At 44.6% G+C, this 13,502-nt stretch overlaps 1 protein-coding gene across 1 annotated transcript in view; it reads left to right on the top strand.

The window, feature by feature from the left end:
• Positions 1–13,502, top strand: part of LOC126233282 (baculoviral IAP repeat-containing protein 6) — a 321,293-nt gene that overhangs the window by 60,033 nt on the left and 247,758 nt on the right. The window lies entirely within an intron of this gene.

Raw genomic sequence — 13,502 nt, 5'->3', positions numbered from 1 at the left:
TATGAGTGACTTCAAAATCCACTTGTACATACTGCGAACACACACACACACACACACACACACACACACACACAGTTGTACAAGGGGACCTTCTGGTCTTGGAAATTCAGTTTGGGATGAGACTTTGCATAGTAGCATTAGTAGCATAACTCTAGTGTGTTCACTCATACAAGTCTTAAAGCATACTATCCAGAAAATTCCAAAAAAAGGGCCCTGAAGTTTTAAACGTCATTCATATGCTCAGCATATATGAGTCATAAGTAGCAAAGCATTAATTAAGTGAAGCAGCTTAGTTAGTAGTGTGTTAGACAGCCATGCAGCCGATCTGTTTTCGATCCTACCTACCTACCGTTATGATTTCATGTTGTTTTTTAATTGTATTAAAAATTAGAACAAATGTTAAATAAAGTTAATGACCTAAAGCATTATCAATTAAATCATAAATAATTTATTTTGTTTATGAAATGGCTGTAACAGCTATTTACCGTATTTTCTCGAATCTAAGCCGCACTTTTTTTCCGGTTTTTGTAATCCAAAAAACCGCCTGCGGCTTAGAATCGAGTGCAAAGTAAGTGGAAGTTCTGTAAAATGTTGGAAGGTGCCGCCACAACTAACTTCTGCCGTCGCATATGTGTAGCGCTACAGAGGCATGCTTTGCAGGCACAAAGATAAATACTGGCGCCGAAACCTCTGCGTCAGTAAATAAATTTAAAAAAAAAGGTTGAAGACGAGATTTTTTCTCCGCCCCGAGTTTCGACCACTGAATTTTCATACATTATCCAATGAAGTAAATACAAATTCCGTATTATTCATCTTCGAATATAGCAGCCTTTCAATGTTCTACGAAAATCCGACTGGCAAGACTGTTTGGGATGTTTGTCAATAAGGCCAACGCTACGTTCTGAATTTTTTCCTACCTGTGACAAAGAGATGGTTGCTAATAGGAACTTTGATGAATTGTGAATCACATGCAGTATTCTCTTCACCATAAGAATAATACGAATATAAACATTTCGCCATGTATTGTTTCGTGTTTGCTGCTATCTCATTTAAATCCTGTCTGCCTAATAAACTACAAAACTAGAGTGAGACAACAGCAAACGCGGAAGAATATACGTATCATGCCATGTTTATATTCGTATTATTCTTGCGCCGAATCATGATACAGTCAGAAATGAAGCACAACTGACTAGATTTAAAATCTAAGATGACTAATTTCTGTGCAGAATGTAATGTACAAAAGAGGCGTCTGCAAAGATTTTCAAACAGAGAAAAATTTTCGCTAAACTCTCCTTCACAACATCTTCTATCACACGCAGTCTATTATTTGGTTCTTGTTGATTATTATCAAAGAAAGCATCGGTGTAAGTAACGACAAATAGCAGTCTCTTGCCATTGTTTCACTAATGAGACGATTCCTCTTTTTTTTTTAAAATAGGAAGCGGCGGTAGGGCGCACAAAAGCAAGCCATGCCGCGATCGGTGACAGGTCATAAACACTCATTATCAAAATGCGACAAACAATGAATGGCACAAATGCATTTTCAGCTTAGAGTGACGTAAACACCTATAATAAAGAGAACGGCACTTATCAGACCAAAGAAAGATAAGTAATCAATTCAAACCAGACGAAGCACGTGAAAAAGAAAGGGTACCCGTATAAATACGGATGGAGCACCTGATGCATTCAGCATAGCAATGGCTACCTGGTAAACCTTAACTGCTAAGCTTACGACTCGAACCAAACTACTGTAGCTGTATCGTCATTCATTCGACCTAAATTGTGTCTCATATTACAATGGACCAACTTTGTTTCGATTCGGAGGTGCGTCCTAAAACTTTTCTCCCCCTTGAATTTCGAGTCTCAAATTTCAGGTGCGGCTTAGATTCGGGAATTTTTTTTTCCTTGATTTCGAGTCTCATTTTTCAGGTGCGGCTTAGATTCGAGTGCGGCTTAGATTCGAGTAAATACGGTAAAATGTGAATTACACTGACACCGGTCTCTCGAATTTACTTCTAATATTTATAACTTTCCACAGCTCATAACATTGCCAAATTTTGTATTAACATAGTAATGACAGTAATCAATGCTTCAGTTCACCTCAAGAAACTTGAATTGAAATTATTCAACTTTTTAAAAAGACAGTATTGATGAATGTAATTCACATCTTAAGTAGCCTGTGACAGCCAGCTCATTAAAAAAAAAAAAGCTTTACGATTTAAATGACAATACTTTAGGTGATCAATTTTATCTAACAGTTGTTCTAATTTTTAAAACAATTTAAAAAACAAAATGAAACCATATTGGCAGGTAGGTAGGATTGAACTCAGATCGGCCACATAATAGCCTAACACACTACTGACTGAGCTACTTCACTTATCTATTCTGTGCTACTTATGACCTATATGTGCAGTGCATAGGAGCTACATTTAAAACTTTAGAGCCCTAATTTTTTTTTTATGGATAGTGCGCTTTAAGACTTTTATGAGTGGACACCCTTGAGGTATACTACCAATGTGCGAAGTCTCGTCCAGAACTGAATTTCTGAGACTGGAAGGTCCCCTTGTTAGCGAGCAATTTCTCCATAAGGGTTGAACAAAACTTCTGCCTGTTAATGTAGAAGTACTTCTTTAAATGAGATTACTCATGGGGGGGGGGGGGGGGGAGTTAATTTTTTGTACAGTTGTAAGATGAAGTTCCAGTATAAGTTTTATTTTATAATCAGTGTCGTCTCTTTGAGCTCTTTTACACAGAAAAAATATATTGTAAATCATCTGCTTATGACAGACACAGTATGTCGCTAAAAGCAATGAAACAATGAATTAGTTCAAAAGAATATTTCCTGAATCAAATCACAAAATGAGAATAAGTAAGAGGAACATGGGCGAATTGAGAAGTGACAGCCATTGAGACATATCTGCATTATCATTCATATGTGTGTGAATTATTCTGATTTTTGGCTTGATCCATGTTTGCAGGCCCTTTGTATCCTTAAGATTTTGTGAGGAAGTGATTGCCCACAGATCATTTGCAGAGAGGCTCTCTCATATTCTTGGTGCAGGTAATATCTGGGACCTGAAAGATTCCTGCAGTTACATATTATGCATTATTGTCATAGAAAATGATTTCTCCCTAGGTTCCTAGTGTGAATCATCCAACAGAACTGTGAATTAACCTCTTTATGTATGTTGGAACAATCATAATCCTATACAGGTCCTTCCCACTTAAAGTGTGCATGGTGTCTCCATTTGGGCCTGTTTTTACAATATTGGATGGTTGGTAATCTGTTCTTGATTTGTGACATCAGTAGTCATTGCCCTGAGAAAAATCCCATTCATGTCTTGAACCAGAACTGGATGATGGTCTTTTATACAGTTGGCATGTGCTCCCAGTCCATTACAAATACTACTTTCTGTGATAAAGGATAAGTCACATAGCTGCTACTGAGCTTCAAGCAGGCAACCAGATTCATGAAAAGATGTACAAACTGTAATCTAAACTCTTTTCACACTTAGTGTGATAAAGTTCTGTGTTTATTTTAGCAACCAAATGATGGTATTGGTCCTTGGCGGCTGATGTTATTTGAATTCACTAATTGCTGTAACTTAGGAGTTATTTTGCTACAGAAGATTCATCCTGTATTGTTGTTGTGGTGTTCAGTCCAGAGACTGGTTTGATGCAGCCCTCCATGCTTCTATCCTGCGCAAGCTTTTTCATCTCCAAGTAACTATTGCAACCTACATCCTTCTGAATCTGCTTAGTGTATTCATCTCTTGATCTCCCTCTACGATTTTTACTTTCCATGCTGCTTTCCAATACTAAATTGGTGATCCCTTGATGCCTCAGAACATGTCCTACCAACCGATTCCATCTTCTAGTCAAGTTGTCCCACAAATTCCTCTTCGCCCCAATTCTGTTCAGTACCTCCTCATTAGTTACGCGATCTACCCATCTAATTTTCAGCATTCTTCTGTAGCACCACATTTCGAAAGCTTCTATTCTCTTCCTGTCTAAACTAGTTATCATCCATGTTTCACTTCCATACAAGGCCACACTCCATACAAATACTTTCAGAAAAGACTTCCTGATACTTAAATCTATGCTAGATGTTAACAAATTTCTCTTCTACAAAAAGGCTTTCCTTGCCATAGCCATTTTACATTTTATATCTTCTGTACATCAACCATCATCAATTATTTTGCTTCCCAAAGTAGCAAAACTCATTTACTACTTTAAGTGTCTCATTTCCTAATCTAATTCCCGCAGCATCACCTGATTTAATTTGACTACATTCCATGATCTTCGTTTTGCTTTTGATGATGCTTATCTTATGTCCTCCTTTCAAGACACTGTCGTCCTTTCAAGACACTGACAGTTGTGGTGGCAGTATTTAAAATGACTAGCAGTCCACCTCCAGATATGCTGAGGACCTCACTGAGGCCTTCCCGGACCAAAATTATCCTCCAAACCATGCACAGCAACAGATGTCGTGTGCCTTGTCTCACCAGTCAACTACCAACTCCCACATACTCAGTGTCCGGCTGCAAAGAGTCACTACTCTCATGTCGAGTACAACCGTGGAATGAAGCAACTCAATCCCACTTTCGACCAGTAATTCGACTACTCATCATGCCCTGAAATGAGAAATATCCCCCCACCCCACCCACAGTGGTACTCTGCCACCCACCTAATGTACACAATATCCTTATCTGTCCCTACCCAACGCCTGCTGTCAATTCCTTGCTTCATGGCTCATATCACTGCTGCAGATCTAGATGCAAGACTTGTCCCATACATCCTGTCAGCACCACCTACTCCAGTCCTCACAGGCATCTCCCTTGCATCAAAGGCAGGGAGACACCCCCACCCCACCAAGGGGCTTGCCACACTTTGGCAGGTTTGTGCTTGGGTACCCTGGGGCCCAGCTTTTGCAGCATCTTTTCCCTTCCGTGCTGTATGTCATCGTGTCTGTCTTTTTGCTATTCTTTTTCCCCTCTCTTGTGGGGAACATGTCTGGGGTGTTTTTGGGAATGTTTCACACTGTTTGTAGATGACAAAGGAACAGTCTCACCACTGTTTTTCATTCCCTTTTCCTTTCTTTGTTCACCTTTTATGCTTCTCCACTTTGGCATTTGAGGCTGCTCCTTTTCTTCTTCCTCCCTGTGTACTCCTGCAGGCTGGCCCATGTGTCTGAAGCATAACAGGTGACTGGGTAACACATAATTCCCAGCCTCAGGTTGACAGGTAGGGTTTCCACATACCCCTTGGTACAGTCCAGGTCCAGGGAACGATGATTGTCTTAGCTGCAACCTTTCCATATTGCTGAATGGTCCCTCTGTCAGGTGTTTGGGAGTTTTGGCCTGAGGTGTGTACAATCACATTAGGCGGGTGCACCCCCCTTGTGAAGGGGGCCCGCCAGTAGGAACGCACCATCGGAGATGCTGACAATCATGGGGGATTTTCTCACAGTGAGCCAATCATCTTCGTAGACACAAAACGTAAATGGAATGAGGCTAACGATTCAAAGACCCTTCCAACTGCATCATGGTTCCTCGTGGTTTCATGTACTGAAGATGGTCAATCCTTCACGACGGTAAATCAGTTTCTTATTCGGAATGGTGTTGATTCAATTGCCGGCCCTGTGAAATCCTGCTGTCATTTGCGGAATGGCACTTTGCTTTTGGAGACTACTGCTGGTTCTCAAGCACAACTGCTTGCCACTTCTCTTCTCCGCGGCTATCCTTTTCGTGTCAAGGTCCATACAACTCTGAACTCTTCCTGTGATGTTACTTACATTAGGCTGCTCGGCAGTCATACCGAGGCCAAAATCCAAACACACCTCTCTGATCAGGGTGTCATTGCCGTCCATCGGGTGATGGAAAAGGTAGATGCATCCTTAGTTCCCACATACTCTTTTTCTCATTTTCGATAGAGTGGTGTTTCTGTCAAAGATCAAAACAGGCTGTGAAGGTATCACAGTCCGACCATACATTCCGAACCTGATGCGCTGCTACCAGTGTCATCGTTTCAACCACACTCAAAATTTCTTGTTTACACCCAGTCAAATGTGTCACCTGTGGTAGGGATGCGCAAGAGGGCAGTTGTCCGCCGCCTCTTCCCTGCTGTATCAACTACAATGGCGACCATGCCGCCGCATCTCGAGATTGTCCCGTGTATCTCGATGAGCGAGCTGTCCACGAGATCTGAATTACCCGGTTGCACGTAAATTATTGGCTAGTCGCAAAGCCTGTGTTCTACTGTCTTGCTACATCTCCCTCCATGAAGGACATGTCACGCAAACAGGTGACCTCAAATTCAGCTCTGAGTTTGTGAAATCCCCCACTGTCATGGCAGCATCACCGTCCCCTCATCCAACTGTGCAACAAGCCATCAAACTCTTGCCTAATGGGGTGAAGTCACCGGCTACAAAATCAGCAGGCCATAAAGGACAGATGAGATACTCCTGTCAAGATTTCTTGCATCCCTCCAGCCAACTAACACCTGAGTCTTCCTCTGTTAACTGGAAAGGCTCAAAGAAGTCCAACAATGGCAAATGCTCTTCTCCTTTGCTGACTGTAAGATCCTCTTTGACAGTGTCGCCACATGATACCTTCCTCCACCTGGCCTCTGTTACACTGGTGTGCACCGCCAACCATTTCTCTGCCTTGGACTCTGCAGGCTGACAGCACAAGAAAGCTGACGCTTCTGTGGATCTCGTGGAGTAGTATCCTCCTACCTCTGTGCCCTGCCGTTCGTGGCCTTCAATCCAAGAAAGAGGACTTATGGTTGCTTTTAGAATCACAGCGTCCACTTGTTTTCTGCCGTCAGGAAACAAAATTGCATCCTCGCGACTGCTTTGAGCTTTCACATTTCTTCCTGGTCTGTTTTGACCTTCCCTCGATGTCAGCTTCCATTCCATGGGGGAATTGTGCTGCTCATATGTGATGATGATCATAGTCAGTGCATCTCCATGACTACCCATATTCAAGCTGTTGCAGTTCGCCTTTTCCTTCTTCACTTGACCATTTTCCGTTGTTCCATCTATTTCCCTCTGTCACTTGATGTCACCAGGGCAGACTTCCTCCAGCCAGCTTACTGTTCAGCTACCACACCTATTTCTGCTGCTCAGTGACTTTAACTCGCACCGTCCCCTTTGGGGTTCTCCCAGAATCTGTCAGAGAGATGCCCTCTTGGCTGATATTCTTAATCAACTTAACCTATTCTACCTTAACACAGGAGCACCCACTTTTCTTTCAGACTCCTCGCACACCTATTCCCATTTGGACCTATCCTTCTGCACTGCTCAGCCTTCCATTGTCTTGAATGGTCCATTCTGTCCGACACATATTCAAGCGACCATTTCCGGTGTGCTGTTCTTTTGCTGATTCCTACCCCACCCACGTGCACACCCAAATGGCAGCCTACTAAGGCCAACTGGCAGCTTCACTCGTCCATGACGACCTTCGAAGAACAAGATTTCACCAATTGTGATGACCAGGTGGAATATCTTACGAATGTTATTCTTAGCGCTGCAAAATTTTCCATTCCTCGCACTTCCTCTTTACTGCGCTGTGTCCCAGTCCCATGATGATCTGAGGCATGCCGCGACACAAATCGCGCTTGGAGACATTCTCACCGCATTTTTTACTGTCATCCTACGATGGCAAACTGCATTCATTATAAACAAATGCGTGCACAGTGTCATTGTGTTTTACGGGATTGCAAAAAAGCTGACTGGATTTCATTCACAAATTCTTTCAACAACTCTGTTGTGTGGGCCAAGATCCATTCACCAATTTCTGGCCTGACAGTAACAGACGATGTCATTGTGGACTCTGTTGCTCTCTCCAAAACCTTGGGCTGCAATTTTGCGGAAATTTGGAGCTCTTCCCACTATCACACTGCCTTCCTACATCGGAAATGAGTGGGGAAGGCTCGTAAGATACCTTTCTCTTCTCAAAATCCCGAGTGTGACAATGTCGCCTTTACTATGAGGTTGCTAGATCATGCTACACTTCATCCCTATCCTCTGCCCCAGGGCCGGGCAATGTTCACATTTAGATATTTGCAGCACCTTTCCGTTGCGGGGAAGCACTTTCACTCCTTACATAAAACCGTGTCTGGGTAGAGGGCACGTTTCCCAGATGCTTGTGTGAAGCCAGTGTCATACCCATACCTAAGCCCGGTAAGGACAAGCACCTTCCTTCTAGCTACTGCCCCATTTCTCTTACCAGCTGTGTTTGCAAGGTGATTGAATGTATGATTCATGCCCAGATGGCCTGGTGGCTCGAGTCTCGCAGTTTACTGACTACTGCACAGTGTGGATTTAGAGTGCTCCGTTCTGCGGTTGACCACCTTGTTGCTTTGTCAACTAATGTCATGCAAGGTTTTCTGTGAAAATATCAGAAAGTGGCCGTTTTTCGATTTGGAGAAAGCCTAAAGCACCTTCTGGAGGACTAGTATCCTCCATACTCTCCGCACTTGAGGCTTCCATGGCCGCATGCACTGTTTCCTTCAGCAATCCTTAAAAGACCGAGTTTTCAGGGTACGTGTGGGTTCTGCATTGTGAGACACCTTTATTCACGAACCCACTGAGCACTTCCGGCTCCCTTTTCATTGACAATTTTGCGATCTGTTGCAGTTCTCTATCGGAAATGAGCAGAGGTGGCTCAGGCGATACACTTCTCTTCTCAGAACTGTCATTACTACAATGCCACCTTTACTGTGAGGGAGCTAGATCATGCTCTCACTTCATCATTATCCTCTGCCCCAGGGCCAGACGCTGTTCACATTCAGATGTTGCAGCACTTTTCTTTTGTGGGCAAGCACTTTCTGCCTAATACACACATCCACATCTGGGCAGAGGGCACTTTTCCCAGACGCTGGCGAGAAGCCACTGTCATACCCATATTTAAACCTGGTAGGGACAAACACCTTCCATCTAGCTACCATCCCATCTCTTTCACCAGCTGTGTTTACGTGATGGAACATATGACTCATGCCCGACTGGTAAGGTGGCTCGAGTCACGCAATTTACCAACCACTGCAAGTGTGGATTTCAAGCGCGGTGTTCTGCAGTTGACCATCTCATCACTCTGTTCACCCATGTCGTGAATGGTTTTCTGCGGAAATCACAGACTGTGGTCATGTTTTTCGATTTGGAGAAAGTCTAAGACACCTGTCCTCCGTACACTCTACGCGTGGGGCTTCGTTGCTCACCTGCCCCATTTCCTTGAGGAATTTGTAACAGATTAGAGTTTTTAAGGTCCGTTGTTGATTCTGCCTTGTCGGACACCTTTATCCAGGAAACTGATGCGTCTGCGGTTTCCATCCTCAGCGTCATCCTCTTTGCTATCAGCATTAACCCTATAATGGCCTGTCTGCCGCCAGGCATCTCCAGCTCCCTTTTTGTTGTTCTCCACGGACCTGTCTCATTGAGCAGCGTCTTCAGTGATATCTCTATCGTCTTTACTCATGGAGCATTGACAATGGCTTTCGTTTTTGCACTGACAAAACCGTTTGTATGAATTTCTGGTGACACAATTGGTTTCTCTCACCATCTTTACATCTTGGGTCTGTTGCTCTTCCATTCATTGAAACTGTGAAATTCCTGGGGGCTCATGCTTGATAGGAAACACTCTTGGACGTCCCACATGTCTTGCCTTACCTCAGTGTCCTCAATGGTACTTCCTGAGGTGCAGATCGAACCCCTCGCCTCCATTTGGACCGGTCCCTTGTCTCTTCGAAACTAGACTATGGGTGCTTTGTTTACGCATCTGCACATCTATCCCTCTTACGCCATCTCAGTACTATCCACCATCGTGGCATCCATTTGGCCACTGGCACCTTTTACGCTAGCCCGCTTGAGAGTCTGTATGCAGAAGCTGCTGAAGTACTGCTTTCCTATCACTGTGACTTTTTCATCGGCAGGTATGCATGCCGTCTGTCTGCCATGCATGGCCACATCCTATGCCGCCTCCTTCAAAGGCTCCTTTGATCGTCAGTATGAGGTGCATCCCTCTTCTCTGTTACCTCCTAGGGTACGCATTTGGCTCTTGCTCCGGCAAACTAACTTCATGCTGCCTGCAACTTTCCTAGTGGGTGTAGACCTTTCACACTTTAACACGTTATAAACTGCTCCGCATGTGGGGACAGCCTTCATCCCCACCCACGACACTAGCATGCTGATTTTTTGTCAGGGCGCTGATGACCATGATGTCGATCTCCCCCTTAACCCAAATCTTTGTCATCTAAACGTTTCACCACATTGGCTTTGTGTGGCGACCCGTGTTCACCTTGGCCTTCATTCGTTTATGAAGGACACTACTCCAGCCTCGCTCTATCGCCTTCAGTTTCACGACCTTTGCATGGAACTTCGCAATTGTACCTCTGTGTACACTGATGGCTTTCAGGCTGACCGTGGCGTTGGGTGTACCCTTGTCATTGGCACTGACGTTTTTCAGTATCCCCTTCCAGCACACTGCTCAGCATTTACAGCAGAGCTCTTTGCCCTGTATCCAGCCACGGAGTACATCCAGCAACATAGACTTTTCAATTGTGTCATCTGCTCAGACACTCTCAGCAGGTTTATGTGGGTTCCTGGTCATGTTGATCTGCCAGGAAACGAGGCTGCTGACACTGCTGCCAAGTCTGCAGTCCTAGTACCTCAGTGCACTAGTTCTTATATTCCCTCCGATGATCTCTGTGCCACCATCTATCAGGAGGTGGTGTCACTTTGTAATCCCCTCTGGTCCCCCCATCATGGGAATGATCTACAGGTTATTAAGCCTCTCCCAGTTGTTTGGTCGACCTCCTCTCGGACCTCATGCTGTGAGGTGGTCATTTCAACTAGATTGCGTAGTGGGCACTGCCTTTTTAGCCATTGCCATTTGTTAAGTGGCGCTCCCTCACCACTTTGTGCACATTGTGCCCAACTCTTAACTGCCTGCCATTTCCTAACGGAATGCCCATTTTTTTAACCGTTCACATTCCCATTTGGGTTTGCCATATGAGTTATTGGCCATTTCAGCAAACGACACATGGGCTGTTGACCAATTTTACTTTTTGTCCGTCGTAGCAATATGGTGAAGGCCATTTAAATTTTATTTTTGGACCTCCATTTCTCTATGGTGTATGTTATAGACCTTTCTCCATGTCCCTGTTTTTAGCTGTCTTCTCTTACGTTGATTGGGATTGACATGTAGTCGTTTTTAACTCTTCTGTCTTCGTGTTCTATATTTTTGACATGGGTGCATATGACCCTAGTTGATTTTGTAACCTAAAACAAAACAAAATAAAACAAAGGCAGGGAAACTTGTTAAAAAGAACCATGTAATCTACCGACTTTATGGAACCACAGTGCCGCATTCTGTGTGGGCATAACAACTAACAAGCAGTCTGTTGCCTGAATGGCAACTGACAAACTGTGGCCAAGAAGTGGCTGGATCACTCAGTTATTGAACATGCTGCCCCGCACAATGTGGTTCATTCTAATTACTGCCTCGCAGCCTGTACTGTCTGGATTCTTTCCACCATCTCCTGCTTTTCTGAATTGTCCAGGTAGGAATACACTCTACAACTTATCCTTCACACCTGTAACCTGCTCTGGCCTCATCCTTCACTAGCTCATTCTCCACCTGCCTATCCCCTTCCCTGATTCCACTCTAGTACTACGCTTAAATGCCATAAATCCTGCTTCCTGTTCTCTACTTCTCTTGTTTCCACCGTCACCCACCTGATGCTACAACTAGCACCCCTCTTCTGGCCCCAATACATCTCTCCATGCTTCCATAGGCAGCATGTGCATCTACCCCCATCCCGACCCAGCTATCCCCTCCCCCTTCCCTCCTCCCCCTTCCCTCCTCCCCCTTCCCTCCTCCCCCTTCCCTCCTCCCCCTTCCCTCCTCACCCTTCCCTCCTCACCCTCCCCTCCTCACCCGCCCCTCCCCTCCCCTCCTCACCCTCCCCTCCACTCCTCACCCTCCCCTCCCCCCTCCCCTCCTCCACCTCCCTTCCTCTGCCTCCCCTCCTCCCCCTCCCCTCTCCCCCTTCCTCCCCTCCTCCCCCTCATCCTTCCCTCCTCCCCTCCTTCCTCCCCTTCCCTCCTCCACCCCTCCCCTTCCCTCCCTCCCCCTCCCCATCTCACTACACGCTTGATTGCTGCCCATCCCATGCCAGGTGCAGAGACTGTCATAGGTGGGCACAGTGGCCGTGTGTGTGTGTGTGTGTGTGTGTGTGTGTGTGTGTGTGTGTGTGTGTGTGTGGTTTGCGTTTTCCATATTGTTGCTGTTTCATCCTAGACTTTTCATTGCTCAGTTTCATTTATGTTACAGCAGCTGTCCTGCCTTAGACTGTGAAACTTTGGAGCAAATACAACTTCAAAGAGGTCAGCTATTCTAATTTTGATGAGACCATCACTATTAAGGAGAAGAACCCAGAATCTTAAGACAAAATTATCAGTACAGTTCAAAAGTATTCCCAAAAATGAATCCAACTGGGCTACAAATCAGCTTCTGCCCAGCAGCCAGAAACTGTGATTTTGTGTGTGTGTGTGTGTGTGTGTTGTCGTCTATTTTTGGCAAAGCCCGTGTTGGCCGAAAGCTCACTTTCCGACATTCCATCCTGGGTTTTCCATTGTTTGGCCCTACAAAGCATATGTTCTGACATGTGACACATGAACACATGTTCATAGGAGTTGCTCTTGTGATGTCATCCATGGCAATTCATTGCTTGTCCTACTACAGACGACCACCTGATAAGTAACGTTAATTACAACCCCTTGTGTGGAATAATGTGAGATAGGACAGCATCATGAACATATGAACATGCCGTTGCAGGTATGAGCACCATTGTTGCACAATGTTGTCATACAAGGCATAACAGTGTGCTGGGATATTGCTGTACAGTATCAGTGCAAACATTCGTTGGCTCAATGGTCTGCAGTGAGTTGTTTCGTTTACATTGTGTGATTGTTCTTTAGTCCTGTTATATCTGTTTCTGTCCGTGTACATTTCTGCTAACTCCAGGTGTGTACCTTGATGTTTGGCCTACTTACAGGTCATGTTTAAAGTACATGTTATTGTGCTGTTTGTGGTGCAGTACATGTTTTCTCTCTTCTAGATACTCTGACACAACCTAGCAATTGAGGCCGTTTATTCCACATCCAAAATGATGGATATGATTTTCTGCTATGGTTTAGCAGATGGAATTAATCTGAGAGCCCATAACCTGTTCACTGAAAGATTTCCAGCACACAGGATACCATCTTTCAAGGTGTTAAGCCAATTGTTCCAGTGTCTTGGGGAAGCAGGTTCCATAGCTCCCATCAAAGTAGACAGTGGAAGGGCTCATTCAGTTCGCATGACGTAATGGAGAAGTGTGCTCTAGGTGCAGTGGACAACAACATTGGAACCATTCTGTGACAAATAGCAGTAGCTGAAGGTGTTAGTCATCCTCTGTTCTGGGCAGTACTTCATGAGCAATTGTTGTATTTGAATTATCAT

The sequence above is a fragment of the Schistocerca nitens genome, chromosome 1, assembly GCF_023898315.1.
Source record: "Schistocerca nitens isolate TAMUIC-IGC-003100 chromosome 1, iqSchNite1.1, whole genome shotgun sequence".
Lineage (NCBI taxonomy): Eukaryota > Metazoa > Arthropoda > Insecta > Orthoptera > Acrididae > Schistocerca > Schistocerca nitens.
The sequence above is the reverse complement of the archived record's forward strand: the minus strand, read 5'-3'. Positions and strand labels throughout refer to the sequence as shown.